Source organism: Lathyrus oleraceus, chromosome 5, assembly GCF_024323335.1.
Source record: "Lathyrus oleraceus cultivar Zhongwan6 chromosome 5, CAAS_Psat_ZW6_1.0, whole genome shotgun sequence".
Classification (NCBI taxonomy): domain Eukaryota; kingdom Viridiplantae; phylum Streptophyta; class Magnoliopsida; order Fabales; family Fabaceae; genus Lathyrus; species Lathyrus oleraceus.
Genome location: NC_066583.1, coordinates 33,832,967 through 33,846,595, shown reverse-complemented (window position 1 = coordinate 33,846,595; position 13,629 = coordinate 33,832,967).

Below are 13,629 nucleotides of genomic sequence, written 5' to 3'. Positions count from 1 at the left end.
TCAGATACGTGTGAAAACTGAGGATATTCAGAAGACTGCTTTCAGAACAAGGTATGGACATTATGAGTATTCTGTAATGCCTTTTGGGTGACTAATGCGCCTGGAGTATTCATGGAGTATATGAATAGGATTTTTCATCCGTATCTAGATCAGTTTGTTGTGGTGTTTATTGATGACATTTTGGTGTATTCGAAATCTGAAGAAGAACATGCTGAGCATTTGAGAGTGGTGTTGGAAGTTCTACGAGAAAAGAAGTTATTTGCTAAACTGTCAAAGTGTGAATTTTGGCTAGAAGAGGTTAGTTTTCTTGGTCATGTGATTTCAAGAGGTGGTGTTGCTGTTGATCCTTCTAAGATAGAAGCGGTATCTAAGTGGGAAGCTCCGAAGTCAGTTTCTGAGATAAGGAGTTTCCTTGGACTTGCAGGTTACTATAGGAAATTTATTGAGGGATTCTCTAAGTTGGCGTTACCGTTGACGATGTTGACTAGAAAGGGGCAAGCGTTTGTTTGGGATTCAAAATGTGAAGAGGGTTTCCAAGAGTTAAAGAGAAGGTTAACTAGTGCTCCTATTCTGATATTACCGAGTTCGTCGGAACCATTTGAGGTTTACTGTGATGCTTCATTGTTGGGTTTGGGTGGTGTGTTGATGCAGAATAAGCAGGTTATAGCTTATGCTTCGAGACAGCTGAGGGTTCATGAGAGGAACTATCCGACGCACGATTTAGAGTTGGCAGCTGTGGTGTTTGTTTTGAAGTTGTGGAGGCATTACTTGTATGGATCAAGATTTGAGGTTTTCAGTGACCATAAGAGTTTAAAGTATTTGTTTGATCAGAGAGAGCTGAATATGAGACAGAGAAGATGGTTAGAATTTCTGAAGGATTATGACTTTGGTTTGAATTACCATCCGGGTAAAGCAAATGTAGTGGCTGATGCATTGAGTCGGAAATCATTACATATGTCTATGTTAATGGTTAGGGAATTGGATTTAATTGAGCAGTTTAGAGACTTGAGTTTGGTGTGTGAGAGTACTCACAATAGTGTTAAATTGGGAATGTTGAAGTTAACAAGTGGTATTCTGGACGAGATCAGAGAGGGTCAGAAATCCGATATGCTTTTGGTTGATAAGTTGACTTTAGTGAATCAAGGTCAAGGTGGTGAATTCAGAGTTGATGAGAATGGTATTTTGAAATTTGGTAGTCGGGTGTGTGTTCCGGATGTTACTGAACTTAAGAAGAGTATTCTGGAAGAAGGACATCGTAGTGGCTTGAGTATTCATCCTGGAGCTACGAAGATGTATCATGATTTGAAGAAGTTATTTTGGTGGCCGGGAATGAAAAGAGAAATTGCGAGTTTTGTTTATTCTTGTTTGACTTGTCAGAAGTCAAAGATTGAGCATCAGAAGCCGTCTGGGCTAATGCAACCGTTGGCTATTCCAGAGTGGAAGTGGGATAGTATCAGTATGGATTTTGTTTCTGGGTTGCCAAGGACAAGTAAGAATTTTGAGGCTATTTGGGTGATTGTTGATAGATTAACAAAGTCGGCTCATTTCATTCCGATCAGAATGGATTATCCGTTAGAGAGATTAGCCGAGTTGTATATTGAGAAGATTGTAAGTTTGCATGGTATTCCGTCGAGTATTGTTTCGGACAGGGATCCTAGATTTACATCGAAGTTTTGGGAAGGTTTGCAGAGGGCTTTGGGAACTAAGCTGAGATTGAGTTCTGCATATCATCCGCAGACTGATGGTCAGACTGAGAGGACGATTCAGTCATTAGAGGATCTTTTGAGAGCTTGTGTTTTGGAAAAAGGAGGTGCTTGGGATTGTTATTTGCCTTTGATTGAGTTTACCTACAACAATAGTTTTCATTCGAGTATTGGTATGGCACCGTTTGAAGCTTTGTATGGTAGGAGATGTCGGACGCCTTTATGTTGGTATGAGTCCGGTGAGAGTGCTGTGGTTGGACCGGAGATTGTTCAACAAACTACAGAAAAGATTAAGATGATTCAGGATAAGATGAGAATTGCTCAGAGTCGTCAGAAGAGTTATCATGATAAGAGGAGGAAATCACTTGAGTTCCAAGAGGGAGATCATGTGTTTCTTCGTGTTACTCCGATAACTGGTGTTGGTCGAGCTTTGAAGTCGAAGAAGTTGACACCTCGATTTATTGGTCCTTATCAGATTTTGGAGAGGATAGGGGAGGTAGCCTATCGTGTCGCTTTACCGCCGTCGCTTGCGAATTTGCATGAGGTTTTTCATGTGTCTCAGCTGAGGAGGTACATTCATGATCCGTCGCATGTAGTCCAAATAGATGATGTACAGGTGAGAGATAACCTGACTGTTGAAACATCACCTATGAGGATCGAGGATCGAGAGTTGAAGCAGTTGCGGGGTAAAGAGATTGCCTTGGTGAAGGTAGCTTGGGGAGGATCAGCAGGTGGCAACGTGACTTGGGAACTGGAGAGTAAGATGAAGGAGTCTTACCCAGAGTTGTTCGCTTGAGGTATGTTTTCGAGGACGAAAACTCTTTTAGTGGGGGAGAGTTGTAACACCCCGATAATAATAAAATATTATTTAAATTGAGTTAATAATTTATTTATTAATTTAATTAAATAATTGGAAATTTTATTGTTATTATTATTGGATTATTATTATTATTATTATTTGGAAAATATATATAAGTGGGAAATAAGAGAAAAGAGTTCATTTTGGAAAACAAGGTTTTACGTGAAACAGAGAACGATCGTGAAAGAAGAGGAAAAGGGCAAAGAGACAGAGCGAGGGCTGAAGGTTGAAGAAGGAAGGGCTTGAGCTTAGAGATTCGCCGGATTAACTCAGGTAAGGGGGGTTTATCGTCAATTAACGGGTATTATGGGATAATATGTCATGGGTAGTGATAAGCTGTTGATTGACCCTAATTGGGAACTGTGAATACTGAAATTTTGTTGGATGAACCGTGTTAGAAGTTGAAATTTAGTCGGTAATTGAGACTGTTGTAATTCCCCGATCGTATGGCTTTTTACGGAATCGGATTCGGAGGTCCGGAAGTCCTCCAATGGCGGAAAATGCGGAGAATTCTGCATTCTGCCTTGAGTTAGCGCAGGAACAGCTTCTGTCTTGCGTTAACCGGTTAACCCAGGGTGTTAACCGGTTAACACTGTGTTGGATTATGAATATGTGCTGTTTTGTCTGCGTTAACCGGTTAACCCAGGGTGTTAACCGGTTAACACTGTTGTAATTTCTGATATTTGGCTGTTTGTGCTGCGTTAACCGGTTAACCCAGGGCGTTAACCGGTTAACACTGTTAAATTTTGAGACAGAAGGCGTGTTGTGCTGCGTTAACCGGTTAACCCAGGGCGTTAACCGGTTAACGCTGTTGCAGAGTGGAAAAATGTTAATTGTAATGTTGTGTGCCTATTTGAGGGTTGGCCTATGTTGGCCTATGATGTAATAGAGACTAATTCCCGCTGTTTGAGCAGTATAGATATTAGTGGAGTGTGCTAATATTGTGGTTGTTGTTTGGCATGATATGATATGCTTTTGTGATAAATTGTGTTGATAATGTGGAATGGTATACATGATGTTGTGAATGTATGCATTTGTGAATAGACTATTCTATAGCTTAGAGTGTGAGCATGTGTCTATTCTTGATTATCGTTGATGTTGCATTGCTAGGTGATTAGCATGCGTATTGTGGCCTTCGGGTGGTAGCTAATTCCCATGGTGAGGAATTAGTGAGTAAATCATGTTGATTGTTGTTGTTGTTTGCATGCTAGGTGATTAGCGTGCATATCATGGCCCATTTGGGGTGGTAGCTAATTCCCATGGTGAGGAATTAGTGAGTGAGTCACTATGTCTCAAATGAGTGGGACTAGTGAGCTTGGTAGCCGTGCCTGGATTTGGACGGTGAGGTTGAACTATATGTTCACAACATAGTCGGTACCGCATGCATAGAGTCTCATTGCATAATGAATGTATGGCATATGATATGAATGGATGTATTCCAGTATCATATGTGTGTTGTGTGTTGGGTTGTTAATGATTTAATATGATGGAGATTGTACTGTTGAGTATGATGTTTGAATGGATATTACTGTTGCTGAATGCGTAGTCTAATTAGGGTGAATTAATGTGTTAATTACTTGGCATTACATGTTGTTCTATAATGCTTATTATATTGATTGAGGAACTCACCCTTACGCCTATTTTTCAGGTAACGAGAAATGAGTTGAGTAGAAGCTTATGCTTGGAGTCTAGAGTAGTTTCTTATGGGTCATGCTCTGATAGATGTAACATCGGGAGGGAATGTTTTAATTAATTTGATATTTGTGGTTGAATGATTTACATGTATTGTGTTACATGTTTTACATTGATGTTGGATTTTATTCCGCTGCGAATTATGCAAAAGAACCTTATGTTGATTAAATAAATGAGCATGACAGGATTGATTGAGGATTTTTGTGAAATGATTGTGTGACACCCTTCGGGGCATAATTACTCTGATGAATATATTGTTATTTTAATTATAATAATTTGGGGTATTTAGAAGGGTGTTACACTCATCACACATGTCTGGAAGGAAAGATTGGTTTATCAACACAAATCCCTCAATGAAGAACATGGTAAAATTTGCAAATGACAACACTCTAGCAATTAAATGTGTTGGTGATGTTTTGATTATGAGGAAAGATGGCAAGAGGTCAGTAATTTCAAATGTGTTGTACATACCAGGCATGAAGAGCAATTTGCTCAATATAGGGCATTTAGTCGAAAAGAACTACAAAGTGTCGATCAAAGACAAGATGATGAGAGTTATCGACTCAAATGGAAGGTGCCTTGCAACAACAACCAGCTGAGATGAATGGATATGGAATTATAGACGTGGCCATCTCAATTTCAAAGACATAAGAGATTTGAAGAGAAGAAATATGGTTTCAGGATTACCGAAAATTGACATTCCAAACGAACTGTGTGAAGAATGTGTGCAGGCGAAGCAACATAAGAACAACTTTAGTAAGGATGCAAGAAGTAGGTTGAAGACAATTCTTGAAGTCATATACTCTGATGTATGTGGTCCTCTCTAGGTGGATTCGATAGGAGGTAACAAATGCTTTGTTACATTCATAGATGATTTCAGTCGAAAACTGTGATCTTACCTGATCAAGAAGAAAAGTGAAGTGATCAAGGTATTTGCCAAGTTTAAATCTATGATCGAAAGGCAGAGCGGTCGAAAGATCAAGATTTTTAGGACTGGTGGTGTAACACCCCGATTTAAAATAAGAGAATTATTTAATTAAGTTAATATTATGTTATTAATTTAATTAAATAAAGTTGAAATTTTGGGAATTATTATTATTATTATAGATGTTATTTATTTTAATAATAATTAAATAAATAAAATAAATGGAATATGAAGAGTGGAAGGGTAAAGGTGGAATTGGATATAAGAGGCCAAAAGGAGAACTCAGTTGGTTTTCACGTGTTTTGCTTCAGAGTCAGAAAAAGAGAAAGAACTGCAGAAGAGAAAGGGAAGGAAGAGGAAAAGGCCAAAGAGTGCTCAGAGTTTCCTTCAATCCAAAGAGGTAAGGGGTCTGAATCTTATTAAACGTTAATATGCGAGCAATTTCGCGATATCTGTTGGATCGTTGATAGATTTTGGGATTTTAGGGAGATTGGGAAAGTTGGGGTTTTTGAGGGAAATTGTCCGATCTGTGAGTTTTGTGACGTTATATGTATTGTAATCGAAGTATGTTGTGTATATAACTGTTGAATGTTGATTTTGGATTGTTAGCCGTGTGGTGTGAGTTATAGCGAGCAAAGAGGCAAAGCTGCGCTGGTTTTCGTAGCAGGGGAGTTCTGTTCGCGCGCGTTCGCGGCGCGAAGCTCAGTTCGCGGCGCGAACTGAGCAGGATTCAGAGGAGTTCTGTAATTCACTGTTCGCGACGCGATCCTTCGTTCGCGGCGCGAACTGAAGCGAAATTGATGATTCGCGACGCGAACCTATGTTGGCGGCGCGAACTGATAAATCCAGAATCTGATGTTAATGAGTTTGGAGTACGTTGAGTTGCGAGACTCTTAGTAGGTCGCTGTAATTGTATTATAACAATTAATAGTGATTATATGATGGTGTATGAGGTGTTTATGATGATTACATGTTGAATGTACATGTTTAATAATAAATGTGTTATGTAATGATGTGAAATCGATGAAATGTTGTTGTTTTTTGTTGAGTTGTATATCATGTTATTAATGATGATGATAACATGACTATATGATGTTGTTGTTGCTATGATGATTATTATGCATGTTTGATGTGCATGCATTCATGAAAGGCCGATGCCTAGTGATGAACGGACTGAGTTCCAATGATGTTGTTGACTCCGGGCTTGTTGAGAGGCTTGGTTCCTTACGGGGAACTCGGATTCTATGGTGATGAATCTGGGAGTGGTGATCCTGTAGTGGTCACAAAATGGGTATACCGAGTCGTGTTGAGTCATGCATGGGTGTGTGCATTGCAATTGATGTGTTGTTTTGTTGATGTTCATGAGTTTGTTGATTATAATGATGATTATGATGAACTGTGTTGACATGTGTGCAATATATTATATTATATTCTGTCGTTATATTATTGTTTAATAATGTAATTCTCACCCCTTCTGCATGTGTTTATGTTCATCCATGATGAACAATGTGCAGATAAAGAGGAGTAGCTAGTGTTGAGGTTGAAGAATAAGTGTAGAGTTATTCTACAGAGTCGAGTCAAATGCTCTGGTCATGTGACACCGGGGTTATGGGATTCGATAGATATTATGTTATTATTTCCGTTGTTCATGATGGTTAACATGTTGAGATCTTTGTTGAGATAAATGTTGAAACATTTTATGAATTGTTAAATGATGAATTATAATAATTGTGTGTTGTCCGCTGCGAAGTTTTATTAAAATGAAAAATAAATTTTATATTGTGATATGATAATTGTTATGTGTTATGAAATGTAAACTCTTCAACATGTTGTACTCTGATAAATAATTTAAATATGTCGTTTGGGTAGAAGGGTGTTACATTAGTGGTATCAGAGCATGGTCAGTCCAGTCGAGTCATAATGTGATGTTTCCCTGTTGGTCGATTAGTGTAGATGACACTGTCGATATTTAACGGTTGTAGTTGTGTTGTGCAGAGTATGGCTGGAGAGAATGACCGTGCGATTGCTGAGGCTTTGACTGCTATGGCGCAGGATATGCAGGCGCAGCAGAATCCGCCGGTCGACGAGTTTAGGAATTTGGGAAGGTTTCTGAAGAATAACCCTCCTACATTCAAAGGGCGCTATGATCCAGATGGTGCTCAGATTTGGCTGAAGGAAATTGAGAAGATTTTCCGGGTGATGACGTGTACTGAAGCACAGAAGGTGCAGTTTGGTACGTATATGTTATCTGAAGAGGCTGAAAACTGGTGGGATAACACTCGCCAGAGAATTGAAGTACCAGGTACGGAGATGACCTGGGTAAGGTTCAAGACGGCCTTTCTGGAGAAATATTTTCCTGCTGATGTGCGATGTAAGAAGGAGATGGAATTTCTAGGACTGAAGCAGGGTAACATGTCTGTTGCTGATTACGCTTCGAAGTTTGAGGAGCTGGTGCAGTATTGTCCTCATTATAACAATGCTGATGCTGAGGAATCCAAGTGTGTCAAGTTTGAGAACGGGTTGCGTCCCGAGATCAAACAAGGCATTGGTTACCAGGAGATTCGTAGGTTCCCTACACTGGTTAATAAGTGCAGGATATTTGATGAAGATAGCAAGGCGAGGACAGCTCATTACAAGAGTCTTAGTGAGAAGAAGAGTAAGGATCGTGGTAGTCCTTATGCATCTCCGAATGGTAAAGGTAAGCAGAAAGTGATAGATGAGAAGAAGCCAAGTGGGGGAGGATCTCCCATAGCTGGTAAGTGTTTCAAGTGTGGCGAGCCAGGCCACCGTGCCGATAGCTGTACCAAGAGAGTGCTGAGATGTTTCCGATGCGGTCAGACTGGTCATAGAGTTACTGAATGTAAGGATGCTGGTCCGACATGTTTTAATTGTGGCGAGAAAGGCCATATCAGTTCGCAGTGCTCGAAACCGAAGAAAGCGGCTACTGCAGCTCATACTACTGGTAGGGTGTTTGCTCTGAGTGGGGCTGAAGCTCCTAAAGAAGATAATCTGATTAAAGGTACTTGCTTGATTAATAATGTTGAATTGCTTGCTATTGTTGACACTGGTGCTACGCATTCTTTTATTTCGTATGAGTGTGCGACCAGGATTGGTGTGATTGTGTCATCCTTAGGCGGAAGTATGGTGATAGATACTCCTGCTAATGGTTCTGTGCAGACTTCCGTTGTCTGTCGAGGGTGTCGTTTGACGATCTTTGAGAGAGAGTTCGTGGTTGATTTGGTGTGCTTACCCTTGCACCAAATTGATATTATTCTGGGAATGAATTGGCTAGAATCCTATGGTGTGTTTATCAACTGTTATAGGAAGACGGTGTGGTTTCCTGAAGTTAGTGAGAATGATGAGGCAAGATTTCTATCTGCTAGGCAGGTGGGGAATTTTGTGAAAGATGAAGCTCAGATATTCGCTTTAATTGCGTCTCTGCAAGCGGATGAGAAAGTGGTGAGTGTAGAATTGCCTGTTGTCTGTGAATTTCAGGATGTGTTTCCGGAGGATGTAAGTGATTTACCTCCAGAACGTGAAGTCGAATTTGCCATTGACTTAGTACCAGGTACGAGTCCAGTGTCGATGTCTCCTTATAGAATGTCGGCAACTGAATTGGTTGAATTGAAGAAGCAACTTGAAGAATTGCTTGAGAAGAAGTTTGTGCGTCCAAGTGTTTCTCCTTGGGGTGCACCAGTATTGTTAGTGAAGAAGAAAGAAGGTACGATGAGGTTGTGTGTCGATTATCGGCAGTTGAATAAGGTGACTATCAAGAATCGGTATCCATTGCCGAGGATTGATGATTTGATGGACCAGTTGGTTGGAGCTCATGTTTTCAGTAAGATTGATTTGAGGTCGGGTTATCATCAGATTCGAGTGGAGTCAGATGATATTGCGAAGACTGCTTTCCGTACGAGGTATGGTCATTATGAATACACTGTGATGCCGTTCGGTGTGTCTAATGCTCCAGGTGTGTTTATGGAATATATGAATCGTATATTTCATCCGTACCTTGATAATTTTGTTGTGGTGTTCATAGATGATATATTGATATATTCTAAGACGGAAGAAGAGCATGCAGGACATCTGAGAATTGTTTTGCAGGTGTTAAGAGAAAAGAAGTTATATGCCAAGTTATCTAAATGTGAGTTCTGGTTGAAGGAAGTGAGTTTCCTTGGCCATGTGATTTCGAGTGGTGGGATTTCTGTCGATCCTGCTAAAGTTGATGCTGTATTACAGTGGGAGACTCCGAAGTCTGCTACTGAGATACGCAGTTTTCTGGGGTTAGCTGGTTATTATCGCAGATTTATTGAGGGCTTCTCTAAGTTGGCATTGCCGTTGACGCAGTTGACTAAGAAGGGTCAAGTGTATGTGTGGGATGCAGCTTGTGAAGCGAGTTTTGTTGAGTTGAAGAGGCGGTTGACTAGTGCTCCAGTGTTGATCTTACCTAATCCTGGTGAGTCCTTCGTTGTTTATTGTGATGCTTCTTTGATGGGTCTTGGTGGTGTTTTGATGCAGGATGGTAAGGTTGTAGCTTATGCTTCTAGACAGTTGAAAGTTCATGAGAGGAATTATCCTACGCATGATCTAGAACTTGCAGCTGTTGTATTTGTGTTGAAAATGTGGAGGCATTATCTGTATGGTTCCAGATTCGAAGTGTTCAGTGATCACAAGAGTCTGAAGTATCTGTTTGATCAGAAAGAGTTAAATATGAGGCAGAGAAGGTGGTTAGAATTACTGAAGGATTTTGACTTTGAATTGAGTTATCATTCCGGTAAGGCTAATGTAGTTGCAGATGCGCTGAGTAGAAAGTCTCTACATATGTCTATGATGATGGTTCGGGAGCTTGAGTTAATTGAACAGTTCCGTGATATGAGTTTGGGTTGTGAAGTTTCCGCTGATAGTGTAAAGTTGGGTATGCTGAAGTTGACTAGTGGAATTCTGGAGGATATTCGGAATGGTCAGCAAGTTGATGTCGCTCTAGTTGATCATATTACTATGGTTAACCAGGGTAATGGTGGTAATTTTGAGATTGATGGGAATGGCATCCTGCGATTTAAAGGTAGAGTTTGTGTTCCTGAGTTGTCTGAATTGAAAAAGAGTATTCTTGAAGAAGGCCATAGGAGTGGATTGAGTATCCATCCAGGTGCGACTAAAATGTATCAAGATTTGAAGAAGTTGTTTTGGTGGGCTGGTATGAAAAGAGATGTTGCTAAGTTTGTGTATGCATGTTTGACTTGTCAGAAGTCAAAGATTGAACATCAGAAACCGACAGGTATGATGCAACCTTTGAAGATTCCTGAATGGAAGTGGGATAGCATTTCCATGGATTTTGTGACGGGATTGCCGAGGACGGTGAAAGGTAATGATTCTATTTGGGTGATTGTGGATCGATTGACTAAGTCGGCGCATTTCTTGCCGATGAAGATTAATCACTCTTTAGAGAAGTTGGCAGAGTTGTATATTGAGGAGATAGTGAGGCTGCATGGTATTCCATCCAGTATTGTGTCTGATAGAGATCCCAGATTTACTTCTAGATTTTGGGAAAGTTTGCAGAAAGCGTTGGGGACTAAGTTGAGGTTGAGTTCAGCTTATCATCCTCAGACTGACGGTCAGACTGAAAGAACTATCCAATCCTTGGAGGATTTGTTGAGAGCTTGTGTGTTGGAGCAGAGTGGTTCTTGGGATAGTTATTTGCCGTTGGTGGAGTTTACTTATAATAACAGTTTTCATGCTAGTATCGGTATGGCTCCATACGAAGCATTGTATGGTAAGAGATGTAGAACTCCATTATGTTGGTATGAATCAGGTGAGAGTGTTGTACTCGGACCTGAGATTGTGCAGCAGACGACTGAAAAGGTTAAGATGATTCAGGAGAAGATGAAGATTTCTCAGAGTCGTCAGAAGAGTTATCATGATAAGAGGAGAAAGGCACTTGAATTCCAAGAGGGAGATCATGTGTTCTTGAGAGTTACTCCGACGACAGGTGTGGGTAGAGCTTTAAAGTCTAGAAAGCTTACTCCGAGGTTTGTGGGTCCGTATCAGATTTTGAAGAGGGTTGGGGAAGTGGCGTATCGGATAGCTTTACCGCCGTCGCTTTCTAATCTGCATGATGTGTTTCATGTATCTCAGTTGAGAAAATATATTGCGGATCCTTCGCATGTTGTTCAGTTGGATGATATCCAGGTGAGGGATAATTTGACCGTTGAGGTGTTGCCAATTCGGATAGATGACCGAGAAGAGAAGACCCTGAGAGGTAAGAAGATTGCTCTAGTGAAAGTTGTTTGGGGAGGTCCAGCTGGTGAGAGCTTGACTTGGGAGCGTGAAGATCAGATGAAGGAGTCGTATCCGGTTCTATTTACTTGAGGTATGTTTTCGAGGACGAAAACTTCTAAAGTGGGGGAGAGTTGTAACACCCCGATTTAAAATAAGAGAATTATTTAATTAAGTTAATATTATGTTATTAATTTAATTAAATAAAGTTGAAATTTTGGGAATTATTATTATTATTATAGATGTTATTTATTTTAATAATAATTAAATAAATAAAATAAATGGAATATGAAGAGTGGAAGGGTAAAGGTGGAATTGGATATAAGAGGCCAAAAGGAGAACTCAGTTGGTTTTCACGTGTTTTGCTTCAGAGTCAGAAAAAGAGAAAGAACTGCAGAAGAGAAAGGAAGGAAGAGGAAAAGGCCAAAGAGTGCTCAGAGTTTCCTTCAATCCAAAGAGGTAAGGGGTCTGAATCTTATTAAACGTTAATATGCGAGCAATTTCGCGATATCTGTTGGATCGTTGATAGATTTTGGGAATTTTAGGGAGATTGGGAAAGTTGGGGTTTTTGAGGGAAATTGTCCGATCTGTGAGTTTTGTGACGTTATATGTATTGTAATCGAAGTATGTTGTGTATATATAACTGTTGAATGTTGATTTTGGATTGTTAGCCGTGTGGTGTGAGTTATAGCGAGCAAAGAGGCAAAGCTGCGCTGGTTTTCGTAGCAGGGGAGTTCTGTTCGCGCGCGTTCGCGGCGCGAAGCTCAGTTCGCGGCGCGAACTGAGCAGGATTCAGAGGAGTTCTGTAATTCACTGTTCGCGACGCGATCCTTCGTTCGCGGCGCGAACTGAAGCGAAATTGATGATTCGCGACGCGAACCTATGTTGGCGGCGCGAACTGATAAATCCAGAATCTGATGTTAATGAGTTTGGAGTACGTTGAGTTGCGAGACTCTTAGTAGGTCGCTGTAATTGTATTATAACAATTAATAGTGATTATATGATGGTGTATGAGGTGTTTATGATGATTACATGTTGAATGTACATGTTTAATAATAAATGTGTTATGTAATGATGTGAAATCGATGAAATGTTGTTGTTGTTTTGTTGAGTTGTATATCATGTTATTAATGATGATGATAACATGACTATATGATGTTGTTGTTGCTATGATGATTATTATGCATGTTTGATGTGCATGCATTCATGAAAGGCCGATGCCTAGTGATGAACGGACTGAGTTCCAATGATGTTGTTGACTCCGGGCTTGTTGAGAGGCTTGGTTCCTTACGGGGAACTCGGATTCTATGGTGATGAATCTGGGAGTGGTGATCCTGTAGTGGTCACAAAATGGGTATACCGAGTCGTGTTGAGTCATGCATGGGTGTGTGCATTGCAATTGATGTGTTGTTTTTGTTGATGTTCATGAGTTTGTTGATTATAATGATGATTATGATGAACTGTGTTGACATGTGTGCAATATAATTATATTATATTCTGTCGTTATATTATTGTTTAATAATGTAATTCTCACCCCTTCTGCATGTGTTTATGTTCATCCATGATGAACAATGTGCAGATAAAGAGGAGTAGCTAGTGTTGAGGTTGAAGAATAAGTGTAGAGTTATTCTACAGAGTCGAGTCAAATGCTCTGGTCATGTGACACCGGGGTTATGGGATTCGATAGATATTATGTTATTATTTCCGTTGTTCATGATGGTTAACATGTTGAGATCTTTTGTTGAGATAAATGTTGAAACATTTTATGAATTGTTAAATGATGAATTATAATAATTGTGTGTTGTCCGCTGCGAAGTTTTATTAAAATGAAAAATAAATTTTATATTGTGATATGATAATTGTTATGTGTTATGAAATGTAAACTCTTCTACATGTTGTACTCTGATAAATAATTTAAATATGTCGTTTGGGTAGAAGGGTGTTACAGGTGGTGGTGGAGAACATGTGTCGAAAGACTCCGATGCATTATATGTGAAAGAAGGGAATGTGCATGAGGTGGTGCCACCATACACTCCACAACAGAATGGAGTCGTAGAAAGGAAGAATAGAACCATTATTAATATGGTTAAAAGTATGTTGAAAGGCAAGCATCTACCCAAAGAACTATGGAGAGAAGTTGTGTCGACTACATTATATATTCTGAATAGATGTCCGAA